This window comes from Oncorhynchus gorbuscha, linkage group LG18 (genome assembly GCF_021184085.1).
Source record: "Oncorhynchus gorbuscha isolate QuinsamMale2020 ecotype Even-year linkage group LG18, OgorEven_v1.0, whole genome shotgun sequence".
NCBI lineage: Eukaryota > Metazoa > Chordata > Actinopteri > Salmoniformes > Salmonidae > Oncorhynchus > Oncorhynchus gorbuscha.
This window is the reverse complement of record NC_060190.1, coordinates 26,229,503-26,249,634: the sequence shown is the minus strand read 5'-3', so window position 1 is coordinate 26,249,634 and position 20,132 is coordinate 26,229,503. Positions and strand designations below refer to the sequence as shown.

The following is a 20,132-nucleotide window of genomic DNA, read 5'->3' as shown; positions in this document are numbered from 1 at the left end:
TAGCTCAATAACCTATTGCGAGTTCAGGATTTTGATAGCCTAACTAAAAGACCAGTTCGTTTTTTCTTTGTCTCCTCTCTTTTTCCCCCCAGCCACCGTATCTTGAAATACTACGATAGGCTTAGGCCTGTTTTAGATGCTTTTCACCAACAGCCGCCAATCAACAATCAGCTATTTACCCATATTGCGTGCTTATACCTTGGCGATTTAAAACAATCCACAGCTATTTTTAAAAAGCTATAACAAAAAAGAAGCTAACGATCTTCTGTGCCTAAATCATGCTCTCTGGTGGATTTCATGTATTTTTGTATAAACAGGAGTAATTATATGGCAAGTTAAATTCCATTTAGCCTATTGGACACGACACCTGTGACTGCTTGGACCTCAGAAAACATGTTTCCCTTCCTATTCGGAGTGGTGACAGAAAAATAACCTCTACCTCATCAAAACAAAGGAGCTGATCGTGGACTTCAGGAGACAGCAAAAGGGAGCACGCCCCCATACACAGACGAGGCCGCAGTGGAGAAAGTGAAAAGGTTCAAGTTCCTCGGCGTACACATCACTGATCATCTGAAATGGTCCGCCCGCACAGACAGTGTGGTCAAGAAGGCGCCTCTTCAACCTCAGGAGGCTGAAGAAATTCGACTTGGCCCCTAAGACCCGAAGAAACTTTTACAGATGCACCATTGAGAGCATCCTGTCGGGCTGTATCACCGCTTGGTACGGCAACTGCACCGCCCGCAACCGCAGGGCTCTCCAGAGGGTGGTGCAGGCTGCCCAATGCTTCACTGGGGGCATACTGCCCTCCAGGACACCTACAGCACCAGGTGTCACGCCAAGGCCAAGAAGATCATCAACGACCTCAGCCACCCGAGGTCAGTATATGTGAATCAAATCTTGGACCGAGAGACTGAAAAACAGCTTCTATCTCAAGGCCATCAGACTGCTAAATAGTCACCACTAGCTGGCCTCCGCCCGGGACTCTGCCCACAACTTCAGTCATTGTCACTAGGCGGCTACCTCCTGGTTTACTCTAACATGCACCTTAGAGGCTGCTACTCTATGTACATAGTCATGGAACACTGGTCCCTTAAACAATGTTTCCATACTGTTTTTACCCAACACCTCATTCGGCCGCCTTTCGTTCCAGTACTCTGCTGCCTGTGACTGGAACGAATTGCAAAAATCGCTGAAGTTGGAGACTTATCTCCCTCATCAACTTCAAACATCAGCTAGCTGAGCAGCTAACCGATCGCTGCAGCTGTACATAATCTATTGGTAAATAGCACACCCATTTTCACCTACCTCATCCCCATACTGTTTTTATTTATGAACTTTTCTGCTCTTTTGCACACCAATATCTCTACCTGTACATGATCATTTATCACTCCAGTGTTAATCTGCAATATTGTAATTATTCGCCTACCTCCTCATGCCTTTTGCACACATTGTATATAGACTCCCCTTTTTTCTCTGTGTTATCGACTTGTTTATTGTTTACTCCATGTGAAACTCTATCTTGGCCAGGTCGCAGTTGCAAATGAGAACCTGTTCTCAACTAGCCTACCTGGTTAAATAAAGGTGAAATAAATAAAAAAATAATAAAAAAATATACATATATACTGTATTCTAGTCAAGGCCTATCCTATTTAACCATTGCAATACATACTACTCTTCAGATATACTACATATTCTATCCATATCCTGTCTATACATCCCATCGCACACACACATACATACAGTACCAGTCAAAAGGTTGGACACACCTACTCATTCAAGGATTTTTCTTTCTTTTTCCTATATTCTACTTTATAGAATAATAGTGAAGACATCAAAACTATGAAATAACACATGTAGTAACCAAGTGATGAACAAATCAAAATATATTTTATATTTGAGATTCTTCAACGTATGTGTTATGGTTTTACACCACCTGCTAAAATGTGGATAAAGAGTTACTTGTCTTACAGAACACAGAGGGTGTTCTTTAATAGAAGCCTCTCAAACATAATCCAGGTAGAATCAAGAATTCCCCAGGGTAGCTGTTTAGGCCCCTTGTCTTTTAAATGTTTACTAACGACATGCCACTGGCTTTGGGTAAGGTCAGTGTGTCTATGTATGCGGACGACTCAACACTATACAGCTGCTACAGCGACAGAAATGACAGCAACACTTAAAGAGCTGCAGTTAGTATCGGAATGGGTAGCAAAGAATAAGATAGTCCTAAAAATGTACAAAACTAAAAGCATTGTATTTGGGATAAATCATTCACTAAACCATAAACCTCAACTACGTCTCGTAACGAATGATGTGGAAATTGAGCAAGTTGAGGTGACTAAACTGCTTGGCTGTGCTGGCTTGGCAGAAGCTAATGGGGATCCCTAATAAATACATTGCATCCGGGAAGTATTCAGACCCCTTCACTTTTTCCACATTTTGTTAATTTACAGCCTTACTATAAAATTGTTTTCCCCCATAATGACAAAGCAAAAACAAGTTCAAACTACATTTTTAACTGAAATATCACGTTTACGTAAGTATTCAGACCATTTACTCCGTACTTTGTTGAAGCACATTTGGCAGCGATTACAGCCTCGAGTCTTCAGGGGTATGCCTGGCAAACCTGTATTTGGGGAGTTTCTCCCATTCTTCTCCGTTGATCCTCTCAAGCCCCGTCAGGTTGGATGTGGCGCGTCGCTGCACAGGTGTTTTCAGGTCTCTCCAGAGATGTTCGATCTGGTTCAAGTCCGGGCTCTGCCTGGACCACTCAAGGACATTCAGAGACTTGTCCCAAAGCCACTCATGCATTGTCTTGGTTCATGCATTGTCATTGACCCCCAGTCTGAGGTCCTGATCGCCCTGGAGCAGGTTTTCATCAAGGATCAAGGATCTCTCTGTACGTTGATGACGGAGGCCACTGTTTTCTTGGGGACCTTCAATTCTTCAGAAATGTGTTGGCACCACGGGTAACACAATCCTGTCTCAGAGCTCTACGGATAATTTATTTAACGTCATGGCTTGGTTTTTGCTCTGACATGCGCTGTAAACTGTGGGCCTGAGGTGGGTGCCTTTCCAATCAATTGAATTTACCACAGGTGCACTCCAATCAAGTTGAAGAAACATCACAAGGATGATCAATGGAAACAGGATGCACATAATGGCAATTTCAAATCTCATAGCAAAGGGTCTGAATTTGCTTTTGTCATTATAGGATATTGTGTTTAGATGTCTTTTCTCTCTACCCCCTTTTTTCTCCCCAATTTCATGGTATCCAATTAGTAGTAGTTACAGTCTTTTCTCATCGCTGCAACTCCCATACGGACTCGGTAGAGGCGAAGGTCGAGAGACACGCATCCTCCGAAACAGAACCAGCCACACCAATATGTCGGAGGAAACACCGTACACCTGCGCCCGGGCCGCCACAGGAGTCGTGAGTGCGCGATGAGAAATAAAATGTGATTTGATTTGACTTGATTTGATTTATTGCTGCCGGCCAAACCCGGACGGCGCTGTGCCAATTGTGCGTCGCCCCATGGGCCTCCCGGTCGCGGCCAGCTGCGACAGAGCCTGGGCTCGAACCCAGAATCTCTGGTGGCACTGTATGTTTTGCGACCAATAAAACTATTTGATTTCACAGATCTTGTAAATTGGATGTGCCTCGGGATGAATATTGATCTCTCATAGAACACACAACAACAAGCTGTGTAGGTAAATAGGTCAACTATTCCACTATGGGGTTGTCTGATTTTGTTTTAATAACATTACAAAAATAGCAGCACCGGAAAGCTACATCTTAACTAATAAAGTATAAACTTTGAATGACTTTGCTCGTAGCTACAGTAGGCTACACCGCGATTTGAGTTGCGCGCCCTAGTGGTGCGTGTTATCTAATATTTAGTTCACTTCAGCTGAACATCGGAGTGTCAGCATAAGTCATGCATCTCAGTACACACAATGTAACAGATATGTATTTATTTGAGAATACAATTATTTGGACATTTATTTGGCAGAACAGACATGCTTCTGTTTGAAGCGGACATCTCCAAAACGTCCATATGATGGAAATCCGTCGGAGAGACAGACAACTTAAACCATTATATCACTGGCCTCATTTATCACTCTCTGCTATTGATTGAATCAAGTCCTTTAGTACAGAATATAAAACGCATTTGGTACCTGGGAAGGAAGATCCTCTTCTTATGGGACAGGGACTTAGTGGACCCCTGCTGAGAAAGAGGCATAAAAGAGAGAGAGAACACATTAATGAAGTTGTACAGTTCAAAACCATAGAAGTAAGAATGATACAGTGCATTCGGAAAGTATTCAGACCCTTTCACTTTTTCCACTTTGTTACATTACAGCCTTATTCTATAATTTTGTAAATAGTCCCCCCCCTCATCAATCTACACACAATACCACATAATGACAAACCAAAAAAAGGATAAGAAATGTAAAAAATTAAATGGAAATATCACATTTACATAATTATTCAGACCCTTCACTGAGCACTTTGTTGAAGCACCTTTGGTAGAGATAACAGCCTCGAGTCTTCTTGGGTATGACGCTACAAGCTTGGCACCACTGTATTTGGGGCGTTTCTGCCATTTGTCTCTGCAAATCCACTCAAGGACATTCAGGGACTTGTCCCCAAGCCACTCCTGCATTGTCTTGGCTGTGTGCTTAGGGTCGTTGTACTGTCGGCCTGAGCTCCTAAGTGCTCTGGAGCAGGTTTTCATCAAGGATCTCTCTGTTCTTTGCTCCGTTAGCTAATTTTAGCTAATTTTTTTGAACTTATTTTCTTCTTTTGTTGCTTGTTTTGTCTCCCATTCAGCCTTGCAGTTTTCCTTTCTTTTCTTTTCAATGTAAAACATGTACAGTTAAATATTTGTAGGATACATTTTTTTCAGCAGCTTCTGATACATTTTGGAACTCTTTCTTACCCTTTTCAGACATGTGGAATGTGCCACCTTGAAAGAGCCTTGGTTAAGGCATGTTTGACCATAAGGGTACACTACGGCATTTTAAATGCCAACACAAAACCTTCTCTGGAGCCAGTGAACAAGCATTTTACATGTCTGTAAAGGAATGCCGCTTCTGAAGTGGGACAAACATCCATCACTACCATAAACACAACACAGCACATCAATAAGCAACATGTATTGTCATCAGGGAAACAGTACAGAACCTTCTATGCTGTAGCAGAATTCTGCTGTCTGAAAGGGTACAGACGCGGGCGGCACTCATTAAAATTGTCTGAAGGTTATCAAATGTCACTATCGACACGTTACTGTAGTGGTGTTCCATGTCTGTAAAGCAGTGGTCACCAAACGGTCGATCGCGATGACTAGAGAGAGACTCAATGAATACAGCAAAGAGCTGCTATGTTATGAGTTAAGGTTTAAGTTTTTTGGCACTGTCAACACTTTGTTCAACACTTTTATAAGCCACAAAATGCGCGTTCTCCCTACTTCCACTCACGCCACAACCAGCGCTGCGACTGCAATAAATGAGTATAGCAAAGTGTTTTTATAAGCTTGTTTTTTTTAATATCGAGGAATATTTCACTTTCTTTGGTCATAGGAGTAACAACATGAATTGGTGCACGAGGCAGAAATAATGCAAAACGAATTGAGTTTTTTAAAAATCAACCGGAAGACTGCCCCCTTTTTCTCAGAGGAGGGAGAGTGGAGAAACAGTGAGTCGGGTGCAGAGCATGTGAGCGGTGTGGTTGGAAATTCCGCTCATGGAGCAGTGAGTCCACTCCTACCTCTCTGCTAAAAACCTTTCTGCGCTCACAGGAAAGAAATATGCCTTCGATCCATTAATTAAAATCACAATTTAACCAACGGCCACATAAACTTATCAAAAAAAAGAAGAAACGTCCTCTCACTGTGAGCTGCGTTTAGTTTCAGCAAAGTTAACATGTGTAAATATTTGTATGAACATAAGATTAAACGACAGACAAACTGAACAAGTTCCACAGACATGTGATGAACAGAAATTTAATAATGTGTCCCTGAACAAAGGGGAAGGGGGGTCAAAATCAAAAGCTCCCAAGTGGCGCAGTGGTCTAAGGCACTGCATCTCAGCTAGAGGCGTCACTACAGACAACATGATTCGAATCCAGACTATATCACAACCGGCTATGATTGGGAGTCCCATAGGGCGGCGCACAATTGCCCCAGCGTCGTCTGAGCTTGGCCGGTGTAGGCCGTCATTGTAAATAAAAATTTGTTCTCAACTGACTTGTCTAGTTAAAGGTTAAATAAATGCAATTTTTTAAAAGTAACAGTCAGTATCTGGTGTGGCCACCAGCTGCATTAAGTACTGCAGTGCATCTCCTCCTCATGGACTGAACCAGATTTGCCAGTTCTTGCTGTGAGATGTTACCCCACTCTTCCAACAAGGCACCTGCAAGTTCCCGGACATTTCTGGGGGGAATGTCCCTAGCCCTCACCCTCCGATCCAACAGACGTGCTCAATGGGATTGAAATCAGTGCTCTTCACTGGCCATGGCAGAACACTGACATTCCTGTCTTACAGAAAATCAGCCATACTGCTCTTTCTGTGCGTGGTGGCATTGTCATGCTGGAGGGTCATGTCAGGATGAGCCTGCAGGAAGGGTACCACATGAGGGAGGAGGATGTCTTCCCTGTAACGCACAGCGTTGAGATTGCCTGCATTGACAACAAGCTCAGTCCGATGATGCTGTGACACACTGCCCCAGACCACGACGGACCCTCCACCTCGATCCCGCTCCAGAGTACAGGCCTCAGTGTAACGCTCATTCCTTCGACGATAAACGCGAATCCGACCATCACCCCCGGTGAGACAAAACCATGACTCGTCAGTGAGGAACACTTTTTGCCAGTCCTGTCTGGTCCAGCGACGGTGGGTTTTTTCCCATAGGCTACGTTGTTGCCAGTGATGTCTGTGAGGACCTGCCTTACAACAGGCCTACAAGCCCTCAGTCCAGCATCTCTCAGCCTATTGCAGATAGTCGGAGCACTGATGGAGGAATTGTGCGTTCCTGGTGTAACTCAGGCAGTTGTTGTTGCCATCTGTACCTGTCCCGCAGGTGTGATGTTCGGATGTATCAATCCTGTGCAGGTGTTGTTACACGTGGTCTGCCACTGTGAGGACGATCCGCTGTCCGTCCTGTCTCCCTGTAGCGCTGTCTTAGGCGTCTCACATTAAGGACATCGCAATTTATTGCCCTGGCCACATCTGCAGTGCTCATGCCTCCGTGCAGCATGCCTAAGGCATGTTCACGCAGATGAGCAGGGACCCTGGGCAACTTTCTTTCTGTGTTTTTCAGAGTCAGTAGAAAGGCCTCTTTAGTGCCCTAAGTTGGTAGCATCAAAGCTATCACCGCTGCTCTTTCCCTCCCTCTGACTGACCATCAGATGCAGGCCCTCAGCTAATTATGCTCACTCAACTGTGCCTAGTAATAAAACAAATGTATATATTTATTTAATGGTCTGAGAAGAATAACAGACAGGGCAATTCAGTCATAGCCAAAATGCAGTGATAATGTATTGGGCCTATAGCCTACTGCACAAACCTCATTGCTACAGAACTATTAAGGCCTAGGCTTACGTTTTTTTAAAGTCATGTATAAAATTAAATCTGAGTGGTAAATCTCGGGCTTGGATTTTGACTCAAAGTAATCTCGACTGCAGTGGTTGGTGACCACTGCTGAAAAGGGTATCTCTCTCTCTCGATCTCGCTCAACAGCTGGACAGGAAATACTGCTGCAGTCATACTGTCATCACAGATTTCAGCTTCCACATGACAGACCAGTGGGGCATGATGCCAGACTGTCACACACACAGATATATGCACTACACGGATATACGAACTGCATCATGTCCCAGAGAGGCAGAAATTAATCTGTCTAAACTGCTTTGTAGTCCTACACTGAAATGTGCCGTATACTATACTTCACAACCTGTGATAATACAGAATGTATGTAGTCATCGATGTTCAATGAACGAGGCGCAGTAAGTGAGCAAGTGCGCACTGCACACATTGGAGAGAATTACAGCCCTTATGTCATAATTGATTCTGTTTGGTATTTCACACTTGTTAAGCCTGTTTATGACTAACAATCTATTAACATTTTTCAATTCGATCTGTTTATTGTTACAACTAGAGGGTACACTGCCACACCATCCCTCCTCATCTGAGAAAGGGAGGGAGCGAGGAGTACAGGGGTAGAGTTGGGCCAAAATAAACACCAGATTACGTCTCCCTCCCTAGCTGGCAATTAGACAGGCGTTTACTGAATGCACAAAGGCCTCCTCTTCATTCCATATACTTATGAACAAATGTGAAGATAGAAAACACAAGCCAATATACATTTACAAAAGCAGCAAGCACAAAATGAACACTGAGACAGACAGACAGACAGACAGACAGACAGACAGACAGACAGACAGACAGACAGACAGACAGACAGACAGACAGACAGACAGACAGACAGACAGACAGACAGACAGACAGACAGACAGACAGACAGACAGACAGACAGACAGACAGACAGACAGACAGACAGACAGACAGACAGACAGACAGACAGACAGACAGACAGACAGACAGACAGACAGACAGACAGACAGACAGACAGACAGACAGACAGACAGACAGACAGACAGACAGACAGACAGACAGACAGACAGACAGACAGACAGACAGACAGACAGACAGACAGACAGACAGACAGACAGACAGACAGACAGACAGACAGACAGACAGACAGACAGACAGACAGACAGACAGACAGACAGACAGACAGACAGACAGACAGACAGACAGACAGACAGACAGACAGACAGACAGACAGACAGACAGACAGACAGACAGACAGACAGACAGACAGACAGACACAGGTATTGTACTGGACTCCCTTTTGCCTCCAGAACAGCCTAAATTCTACAAGGAGTTGGCATTCAAACATTGCTCAATTAGTCTCAAGGGACCTAACGTGTACTAGGAAAACATTCCCCACACCTTTACACCACCAGCCTGTCATGTTGACACCAGGCAGGATGGGACCATGGATGGATTCATGCTGCTTAAGCCAAATCCTGACTCTGCCATCAGCATGACACAACAGGAACAGGGAATTGTCTTTGTGTGTGTGTGTGTTTTCTTCTGTGTGTGTGTCCTTGAGAGTCTGGAATGAAGAGGCCTCAGTCACACGCACATAAGCTGTGTACCAGTTTTAAGAAATCAATACCATATGGTTAAGCGCTGTTGTTTTACAGACTACTGCACACACGTCAATATCAGTGGACCACAATGTACAGTGAAAAGGAGCCACAGTAACATACTGACCCTAACTGAGTACAGGGGAATGATATTATACCCATATAAACTCATCTCTGCTGTTTTGTGATTAGACTAAATCTAAATTAGACTAATTCTAATCTTAGTTTTAGACACAATGCAGATGACTGGAATGAAAACATGTCAGGGAAAAATGTGAAGAGGGGTGATACGAAATGGAGTCGGAAAGAGAAGACCAGAAACAAGAACAGGGAGGGGGACAGGGAGTGAGGGATGGACAGAGAGATGGAGGGGACAGGGAGTGAGGGATGGACAGAGAGATGGAGGGGAAGGTAGAGAGAGCGAGAGAGAACGCAATAGAGGATATGGAGATATATATAGAGAGATGTATACAGTGCATTCGAAAAGTATTCAGACACCTTGACCCCCCCCCCCATTTTGTTACATTACAGGCTTATTCTAAAATAAATTAAATGTATTTTTTCCCTCATCAATCTACACACAATACCTCACAATGACAAAGCGAAAACAGGTTTAGACATTTTTGTATTTAGACCCTTTGCTATGAAACTCGAAATTTGATCATCCTTGAGATGTTTCTACAACTTGGAGTCCACCTGTGGTAAATTAAATTGATTGGACATGATTTGGAAAGGCACAAACTTGTCTATATAAGGTCCCACAGTTGACAGTGCACATGAGAGCACTTCAACCCTACAGTACCCTCCAAGCTCATCATTAAGTTCCGAGCCCTGGGTCTGAACCCCGCCCTGTGCAACTGGGTCCTGGACTTCCTGACGGGCCGTCCCCAGGTGGTGATGGTAGGTAACACCTCCACTGATCGTCAACACAGGGGCCCCACAAGGGTCCGTGCTTAGCCTCCTCCTTTACTCCCTGTTCACCCATGACTGCGTGGCCACGCACACCTCCAATTCAATCAAAGACGACACAACAGTTCCTCGGCGTACACATCACGGACGATCTGAAATTGTCCACCTACACAGATAGTGTGGTGAAGAAGGCGCAACCATACCTCTTCAACCTCAGCAAGCTGAAGAAATATGGCTTGGCCTTTAAAACCCTCACAAACCTTTAAAGATGCACCATTGAGAACATCCTGTCGGGCTGTATCACAGCCTGGGGCAGCAATTGCACAGCTCGCAACTGCAGGGCTCTCCAGAGGGTGGTGCGGTCTGCCCAACACATCCGGGTGCAAACTACCTACCCTCCAGGACACCTACAACACGGAAGGCCTTCCACCCGGCTAGCAATATATGGCAGCACAATAGAGGCTGCTGCGCTATATACCTAGACTTGGAATCACTGACCACTTGAATAATGGAACACTAGTCACTTTAACAATGTATAAATATTGTTTACATACTGGTTTACTCATCTCATATGTATATACTGTATTCTAATCAACTGTATTTTATTCAATGCCTCTATGATATTGCACAATCTAATATTTACATATTTATTTTACTTTTATTGTTGTTAATTGAAAACCTGCTCCAGAGTGCTCAGGACCTCAGACCGGGGCGAAGGTTCACCTTCCAACAGGACAACGACCCTAAGCACACAGCCAAGACAACGCAGGAGTGCCTTTGGGACAAGTCTATGAATGCCCGGACTTGATCCCGATCTAACATCTCTGGAGAGACCTGAAGAAAGCTGTGCAGCGACACTCCACATCCAACCTGTCAGAGGATTTTTTTAAATTTATTTAATCTTTATTTAACTAGGCAAGTCAGTTGAGAACAAATTCTTATTTACAATGACGGCCTACCCCAGCCAAACTCAGACAACGCTGGGCCAATTGTGTGCCCCCCAATCACGGCCGGATGTGTTACAGTCTGGATTCGAACCAAGGACTGTAGTGATGAATCTTGCACGGAGATGCAGTGGCTTAGACTGCTGTGCCACTTGGGAACTTGAGAAGATCTGCAGAGAAGAATGGGAGAAACTCCCCAAATACAGGTGTGCCAAGCTTGTAGTGTCATACCCAAGAAGACTTCGAGGCTGTTATCTCTACCAAAGGTGCTTCAACAAAGTACTGAGTAAAAGGTCTGAATACTTTTGTAAATGTAATATTTCAGCTTTTTCTTTTTAATAACCATTTTTTGGCTTTGTCATTATGGGGTATTGTCTGTAGAATGATGAGGGGAAAACATATTTTATCCATTATACACTGCCTTCAGAAAGTATTCTTACTCCTTGACGTTTTCACATTTAGTTGTGTAACAGTCTGCATTCAACATGGATGATTTTTCTCACCCATCTACACACAATACCCCATAGGGGCAAAGTGAAAACACGTTTTAATGTTTGCACATTTATTGAAAATGAAATGTATTTACGTAAGTATTCACATTCCTGAGTTAATACTTTGTAGAAGTACCTTTGGCAGCAATTACAGCTGTGAGTCTTTCTGGGTAAGTCTAAGAGCTTTTCACACCCGGGGTTGGCTGTCAAATTGGTTGTTGGATCATTGTTCGACAACCACTTTCAGGTCTTGCCATAGACTTTCAAGTAGATTTTAGTCAACCTACCTCGGCCACTCCGGTACATTCACTGTCTTCTTGGTAAGCAACTCCAAGGTTGATTTGGACTTGTGTTTTAGATTATTGTCCTGTTGAAAGCTGAATTCATCTCCCAGTGTCTGGTGGAAAGCAAACAACCACGTTTTCCTCCAGGATTTTGCCTGTGCTTAGCTCCATTCTGTTTCTTTTTTTTACACTGAAAAAAACTCCCCAGTCCTTAATAATTACAAGCATACCCAAAACTTAAAATAAACTAAAAATGTTATTTGTCACATGCTACCGAATAAAACAGGTGTAGACCTTAGTGAAATGCTTACATACAAGCCCTTATTAACCAACAATGTACATACTTACATACAAGCCCTTGTAACCAACAAAATACCTAAAAAAATAAGAAATAAAAAAAATAATTAAAGAGCAGCTGTAAAATAAAAATAGCAAAGCTATATACAGGGAGTACCGGTCCAGAGTCAATGGATAAGAAGTTCAGGAGTCTATGGCTTGGGGGTAGAAGCTGTTTAGAACCCTCTTGGACCTAGACTTGGCGCTCCGGGACCACATGATGTGGACACCTAGGAACTTAAAGCTCTCAACCTGTTCCTCCACAGCCTCGTCGATGAGAATGGGGGCGTGCTCGGTCCTCCTTTTCCTGTAGTCCACAATCATCTCCTTTGTCTTGATCTGACTTCCTCCCTATAGGCTGTCCTGTCATTGTCGGTGATCAGGCCTACCACAGTCGTGTCATCGGCAAACTTAATGACGGTGTTGGAGTCGTGCCTGGCCATGTAGTCATGAGTGAACAGGGAGTACAGGAGGGGACTGAGCACACACCCCTGAGGGGCCCCCGTGTTGAGGATCAGCGTGGCGGATGTGTTGTTACCTACCCTTACCACCTGGGGGCTTCCCGTCAGGAATTCCAGCATCCAGTTGCAGAGGGAGGTGTTTAGTCCCAGGGTCCTTAGCTTAGTGATGAGCTTTGAGGGCACTATGGTGTTGAATGCTGAGCTTTAGTCAATGAATGGCATTCTCACATAGGTGTTCCTTTTGTCCATGTGTGAAAGGACAGTGTGGAGTGCATTAGAGATTGCATCATCTGTGGATCTGTTGGGACGGTATTAGAGTGGGTCTAGGGTAGTGATGTTGATGTGAGCCATGACCAGCCTTTCAAAGCACTTCATGGCTACAGATGTGAGTGCTACCTTATTGTTCTTGGGCACAGGGACTATAGTGGTCTGCTTGGAACATGTTGGTGTTACAGACTCGGACAGGTTGAAAATGTGAGTGAAGATACTTGCCAGTTGGTCAGCGCATGCGAGGAGTACATGTCTTGGTAATCTGTCTGGCCCTGAGGCCTTGTTAATTTTGACCTGTATAAAGGTCTTACTCGCATCGGCACCGGAGAGCGTGATCACACAGTCGTCTGGAACAGCTGATGCTCTCATGCACGCTTCAGTGTTACTTGTCTCGAAGCGAGCATAGAAGTAATTTAGCTCGTCTGGTAGGCTTGTGTCACTGGGCAGCCGTCGGCTGTGCTTCCCTTTGTAGTCATGTAGTCATATAATAGTTTGCAAGCCCTGCCACATCCGACGAGCGTCGGAGCCGGTGTAGTACGATTCAATCTTAGTCCAATATTGATGCTTTGCCTGTTTGATGGTTCGTCGGAGGGCATAGCAGGATTTCATATAAGCTTCCGGGTTAGAGTCCCACTCCTTGAAAGCAGAAGCTCTACCCTTTAGCTCAGTGTGGATGTTGCCTGTAATCCATGGCTTCTGGTTGGGGTTTGTACAGTTGAAGTCAGAAGTTTACATACACTTAGGTTGGAGTCATTAAAACTACTTTTTCAACCACTCAACAAATCTCTTGTTAACATACGTTAGTTTTTTGGAAAGTCGGTTAGGACATGTACAGTGGGCTCCAAAATTACTGGCAAAACAAAAATAATTTTAAAAAATGATCAACAATATAATTATAGAGATGAATTGAAAATACCAACATGTGAGAAATACTGTACTTTATTAATGTTTCAATGGAACCCGCCAAAATCATACAATTATTTAATACAAAATACATTTCACCAAAATCAAGTTTCATAATTATAGGCACTCATTTAGTACTTGGTGCCACCACCTCTGGCAAGGATAACAGCATGGAGTCTTTTCCTGTAATGTTTGACAAGGTTAAGGAACACATTTGGTGGGATTTTAGACCATTCCTCTATGCAGATCCTTTCAAGATCCTTCACATTCTTGGGATTGCGCTTATCAACTTCCCTCTTCAACTCAGCCCACAGGTTTTTGATTGGATTTAGGTCCGGCGACTGAGATGGCCATGGCAGAAGATTGGTTTTGTTGTCAAAGAACCATTTCTGTGTGGATCTTGAGGTATGTTTTTGGTCATTGTCTTGTTGGAAAGTCCACATATGGCCAAGTCCCAGCCTTCTGGCAGAGGCAACCAGATTGTCAGCCAAAATTGCCTGATACTCGGTGGAATTCTTTACGCCATCAATCTTAACCAGTGCCTCTGGACCTCTGGAATTAAATCAGCCCCAACACATCACTGACCCACCACCATATTTCACCGTGAGTATGAGGTGCCTGTCCTTGTATGCATCCGTTGATGCTGATGCTGTATCGTTCAATTTTGGTCTCCTCTGACCAGAGCACCTTCTTCCAATCATAATTTAAATTACGTTTGGCAAACTCCAAGCGCTTGAGTCTGTGTCTTGGGGTCATTAAGGGCTTTCTTTTGGCAACCCTTCCAAAGAGCCTGTGGATGTGGAGGTGGCCACCAAGACCTGGAATTCTTTCACAGTGATTATTGTGGATTTTGTTGCTTCTCACCATCCCCATCCCTATCCTGGGGGGCAAAATGCATTTGCGTCCTCTACCCGTGAGGTTTTCAACTGTTCCATATCTTTTGAATTTATTTATATTTGCCCTGACAGTGCAATCGTTTGTGGATCTTCTTTTTAGCCATTACCAGATTTATGAAGGGTTACGACCATCTGTCCCTTCTGAATTGCCAGTTCTTTTCTTTTCTTCATGGTGTTGGATGACAAAGGGATATTGCATTCGTGTTACACCATTTTTATACCCTAGTGGAAAAGGAAATGATGTAATGGCTCAATATAGTTCCTTAACACTTAGATAAACTTAATTGGAATTTAATTCCTAGTTTAATTTTGGTAGATGTTATTTACAATAATATTTAAGGATGCCATTAATTATGAAACCTTAATGTGGAGGACATTGATTTTTAATTAAATCAATAAATTATTTTGTTGGGTTCCATTTAAACATGAATAAAGTAAGGTATTTTTCACATGTTGGTATTTTGAGTTTATCTCCATAATTATATTGTTTATATATTTTTAAAGTATTGTTTGTGCATTGCAGTCAGGGGTGCCAGTAATTTTAGAGCCCACTGCACTTTGTGCATGACAGGTAAAACAATTGTTTCTAGATTATTTCACTTATATGTCACTATAATCACTATTCCAGTGGGTCAGAAGTTTACATATGCTAAGTTGACTGTGCCTTTAAACGGATTGGAAAATTCCAGAAAATGTCATGGCTTAAAGAAGCTAATGATAGGCTAATTGACCTCATTTGAGTCAATTGGAGGTGTACCTGTGAATGTAATTCAAGGCCTACCTTCAAACTCAGTGCCTCTTTGCTTGACATCATGGGAAAATCAAAAGAAATCAGCCAAGACCTCAGAAAAAAAAGTGTAGACCTCCACAAGTCTGGTTCCTCCTTGGGAGCAATTTTCAAACACTGAAGGTACCATGTTCATCTGTAAAAACAATAGTACTCAAGTATAAACACCATGGGACCACGCAGCCGTCATACCGCTCAGGAAGGAGATGCGTTCTGACTCCAAGAGATGAATGTACTTTGGTGGGAAAAGTGCAAATCAATCCCAGAACAGCAGCAAAGGACCTTGCGAAGATGCTGGAGGAAACGGGTACAAAAATATTTATATCCACAGTAAAACGAGTCCTATATCGACATAACCAGCAAGAAAGAAGCCACTGCTCCAAAACTACCTTAATAAAGCCAGACTACAGTTTGCCACTGCACATGAGGACAAAAATCATACTTTTTTGGAGAAATGCCCTCTGGTCTGATGAAACAAAAATATAACTGTTTGGCCATAATAACCATCGTTATGTTTAGAGGAAAAATGGGGAGGCTAGCAAGCCGAAGAACACCATCCAAACCGTGAAGCACGGGGGTGGCAGCATCATGTTGTGGGGGTGCTTTGCTGCAGGAGGGACTGGTGCACTTCACAAAATAGATGGCATCATGAGGCAGGGAAATTATGTGGATATATAGAAGAAGCAACATCTCAAGACATCAGTCAGGAAGTTAAAGCTTGGTCTCAAATGGGTCTTCCAAATGGACAATGACCCCAAGCATACTTCCAAAGTTGTGGCAAAATGGCTTAAGGACAACAAAGACAAGGTATTGGAGTGGCCATCACAAAGCCCTGACCTCAATCCTATAGAAGAGTTGTGGGCAGAACTGAAAAAGCGAGTGCGAGCAAGGAGGCTTACAAACCAGACTCCGTTACACCAGTTCTGTCAGGAGGAATGGGCCAAAATTCACCCAACTTAATGTGGGAAGATTGTGGAGGGCTACCCAAAATGTTTGACCCAAGTTAAACAATTTAAAGGCAATTCTACCAAATACTAATTGAGTGTATGTAAACTTCTGACCCACTGGGAATGTGATGAAAGAAATAAAAGCTGAAATAAATAATTCTCTACTATTATTCTTACATTCTTAAAATAAAGTGGTGATCCTAACTGACTTAAGATAGGGAATTTTTACAAGGATTAAATGTCAGGAATTGTGAAAAACTGAGTTTAAATGTATTAGGCTAAGGTGTATGTAAACCTCCGACTTCAACTGTACATACGGTCACTGTGGGGACGACGTCATCGATGCACTTATTGATGAAGCCAGTGACTGATGTGGTGTACTCCAATGTCATCAGAAGAATCCCGGAACATATTCCAGTCTGTGCTTGCAAAACAGTCCTGTAGCTTAGCATCTGCTTCATCTGACCACTTTTCTTACTGACCAGTGGTGCTTCCTGCTTTAGTTTTGTTTGTGATCATAGTCCGTCTATTTTATTATCGGTTGACTGTACGATGGCGAATAGGACTGATGGTAAAGGTAGATTACCCTCCCTGCGACGGATCAAGGCACCCGGATCTTAGTCCACGTTCCTCAGTCTCTTTCTCCTGCGAATTACGGGGATGAGGGCCTTGTCGGGCGTCTGAAGTAAATCCTTCCCATCCGACTAGTTGAAGGAAAAGTATTCCACCAGTATGGGGTGAGTAATCTCTGTCCTAATATCTAGAAGCTCTTTTCGGTCATAAGACACGGTGGTAGAAACATTATGTACAAAATAACGCAAAGAAAAATACACAATAGGTTATACGGGATCTTAAAACGGCAGCCAGAGAGAGAGGAGAGAGGACTGTGCCTGATTGTTTACTGCTGGGCTGAGGGAGCCGCTGCAGCTCTTTCAAACACCATCATTAGACACCAACAGCCCTAGCCACAGCACTTCACCCACTCCACTTCTCCAGAATGAAAAGAGAGAAACAGAGATGAACGGAAGATGAGAGCGATAGAGAGAGGTCGGGAAAGTGAGAAAGTCAAAGACGAGAGAAAAAAAGGGAAGAGAGGGTGTGTGGGGGTTGAAAATGATACAATGGGGTAAAAAAGTATTTAGTCAGCCACCAATTGTGCAAGTACTCCCACTTAAAAAGATTAGAGAAGCCTGTAATTTTCATCATAGGTACACTTCAACTATGACAGACAAAATGAGAAAAAAATGAATTTATTTGCAAATTATGGTGGAAAATAGGTATTTGGTCACCTACAAACAAGCAAGATTTCTGGCTCTCACAGACCTGTAACAACGTCTTTAAGAGGCTCCTCTGTCCTCCACTCATTACCTGTATTAATGGCACCGGTTTGAACTTGTTATCAGTATAAAAGACACCTGTCCACAACCTCAAACAGTCACACTCCAAACTCCACTATGGCCAAGACCAAAGAGCTGTCAAAGGACACCAGAAACAAAATTGTAGACCTGAACCAGGCTGGGAAGACTGAATCTGCAATAGGTAAGCAGCTTGGTTTGAAGAAATCAACTGTGGGAGCAATTATTAGGAAATGGAAGACATACAAGACCACTGATAATCTCCCTCGATCTGGGGCTCCACGCAAGATCTCACCCCGTGGGGTCAAAATGAACACAAGAACGGTGAGCAAAAATCCCAGAACCACACGGGGGGGCCTAGTGAATGACCTGCAGAGAGCTGGGACCAAAGTAACAAAGCCTACCATCAGCAAGGGCATTGAAGATGAAACGTGGCTGGGTCTTTCAGCATGACAATGATACCAAATACACCGCCCGGGCAATGAAGGAGTGGCTTCGTAAGAAGCATTTCAAGGTCCTGGAGTGGCCTCGCCAGTCTCCAGATCTCAACCCCATAGAAAATCTTTGGAGGGAGTTAAAAGTCCGTGTAGCCCAGCAACAGCCCCAAAACATCACTGCTCTAGAGGAGATCTGCATGGAGGAATGGGCCAAAATACCAGCAACAGTGTGTGAAAACCTTGTGAAGACTTACAAAAAACGTTTGACCTGTCATTGCCAACAAAGGGTATATAACAAAGTATTGAGATTAACTTTTGTTATTGACCAAATACTTATTTTCCACCATAATTTGCAAATAAATTCATAAAAAATCCTACAATGTGATTTTCTGGATTTCTTTTGTCATTTTTTCTGTCATAGTTGAAGTGTACCTATAATGAAAATTACATGCCTCTCATCTTTTTAAGTGGGATAACTTGCACAATTGGTGGCTGACTAAATACTTTTTTGCCCCACTGTATAAGAGAGAAATGAAACACTATGAGATAAATGGAAATGTAATAGAATGAGAGATTAAAAAACATATATTTCATCATTTACATTTATATGTGTTCTACTGAGAGACATCAACTAACCATGCGCCAAGATGCCATTATAAAAGTGATGGTAGAGATTAGGAGTGTGAACATTACAATATATATATATAGATTCTTAACAATTAAGTAAAAATTTTAATCCCCCACAAAATTTCAATCACAGTGCAGTTATCATAAAACATATGTTCTGTGTTATAAACAACTAGACATAGTGGGTAAATTTCCACAACAACTAAGAGTGGTGAAGCACCAGGCCCTGGTGCACTGGCTACCATGCTGTGAACAGCGTGAAGCAAACCCGTGTGTGTGATTGTATGAGAGCAAAGTGCTGCTCACTTATCTCAATATCCTAGCCTATAGAGCCCTACAGTTGAGGTGTCATCATTTCAATCATCCACGTGGGTATATGCTCCTAAAAACCAATGAGGAGATGGGAGAGGCAGGACTTCCCTCGTGTCGAGCGTCACAAATAGAACCAAGTTCTATTTTAGTGCCTGGCTACGCAGACGCTCGTTGACGAGCGCGAGCAGTGTGGGTGCAATGATTGAATAACATGTATGTGTACATTTATTTTTGCAACGCGAGCAGTGTGGTCCGTATGTAAGGATGTAACGTGAAAAAGTGAAGGGGTCTGAATACATTCCGAATGCACTGTAAGACCGCTGACATTTTCAGGATAATGCCATGTTGCTCGAATTGACACCAAGCTTCAAACTAACTAGATGTAGGGGAAGGCTAATTGCTACTGCCTTCCTGAGCTCTAGAGGAACTGTTACCCCCAGATCCAGATGCCTTGGCTGTCAGGGAGGAATTTCCACTGTCACATTTGAGTGACCCTTTTTTGGGGGTAAATGGACCATTGGGTTTTCCATAATGGTCATTGGCTGTGACTTTATGTGGTGCTTTTTTTGGATCAGGTCTCTCAGTAGCAGGAGGGCGAAGGGCAAAAATCAAGAAAGTGGCTGGGAATTCAGAGGGAGGAAACTAATTCTGACTGTTTGAGTCAGAGGTTACACTCTGACTGTCATCCAAGACAGAACCGACACAACTTCCAGTTGCCAAAGTAAAAAGAGAGAGGGAAGAGAGGAGGAAGAAAGAAGTGAATAACCAGCCAAAACCCTGAGAATATTGAGCTGAGAATATTCTTTATGACAGCAGTTCAGAAAAATGACACTTGGTAACCCTCTCAAGCATCTTCACTTCTCTAACCAATGTCTTAACGAGTTAAAGAGACTTTGGTTCCAGACAACGCCAACATTTCATCAAGAACACAGGCTAGATTTAGGAGCTGTGTTGCTGTGGC

At 43.2% G+C, this 20,132-nt stretch overlaps 1 protein-coding gene across 1 annotated transcript in view; it reads right to left on the bottom strand.

The window, feature by feature from the left end:
* Positions 1–20,132, bottom strand: part of LOC124003280 (tensin-2-like) — an 80,980-nt gene that overhangs the window by 38,152 nt on the left and 22,696 nt on the right. The window contains exon 4 of the mRNA XM_046311391.1: positions 4,177–4,223. The gene's annotated coding sequence lies outside the window, so the exon portion shown is untranslated. The remainder of the gene's footprint in view (positions 1–4,176; positions 4,224–20,132) is intronic.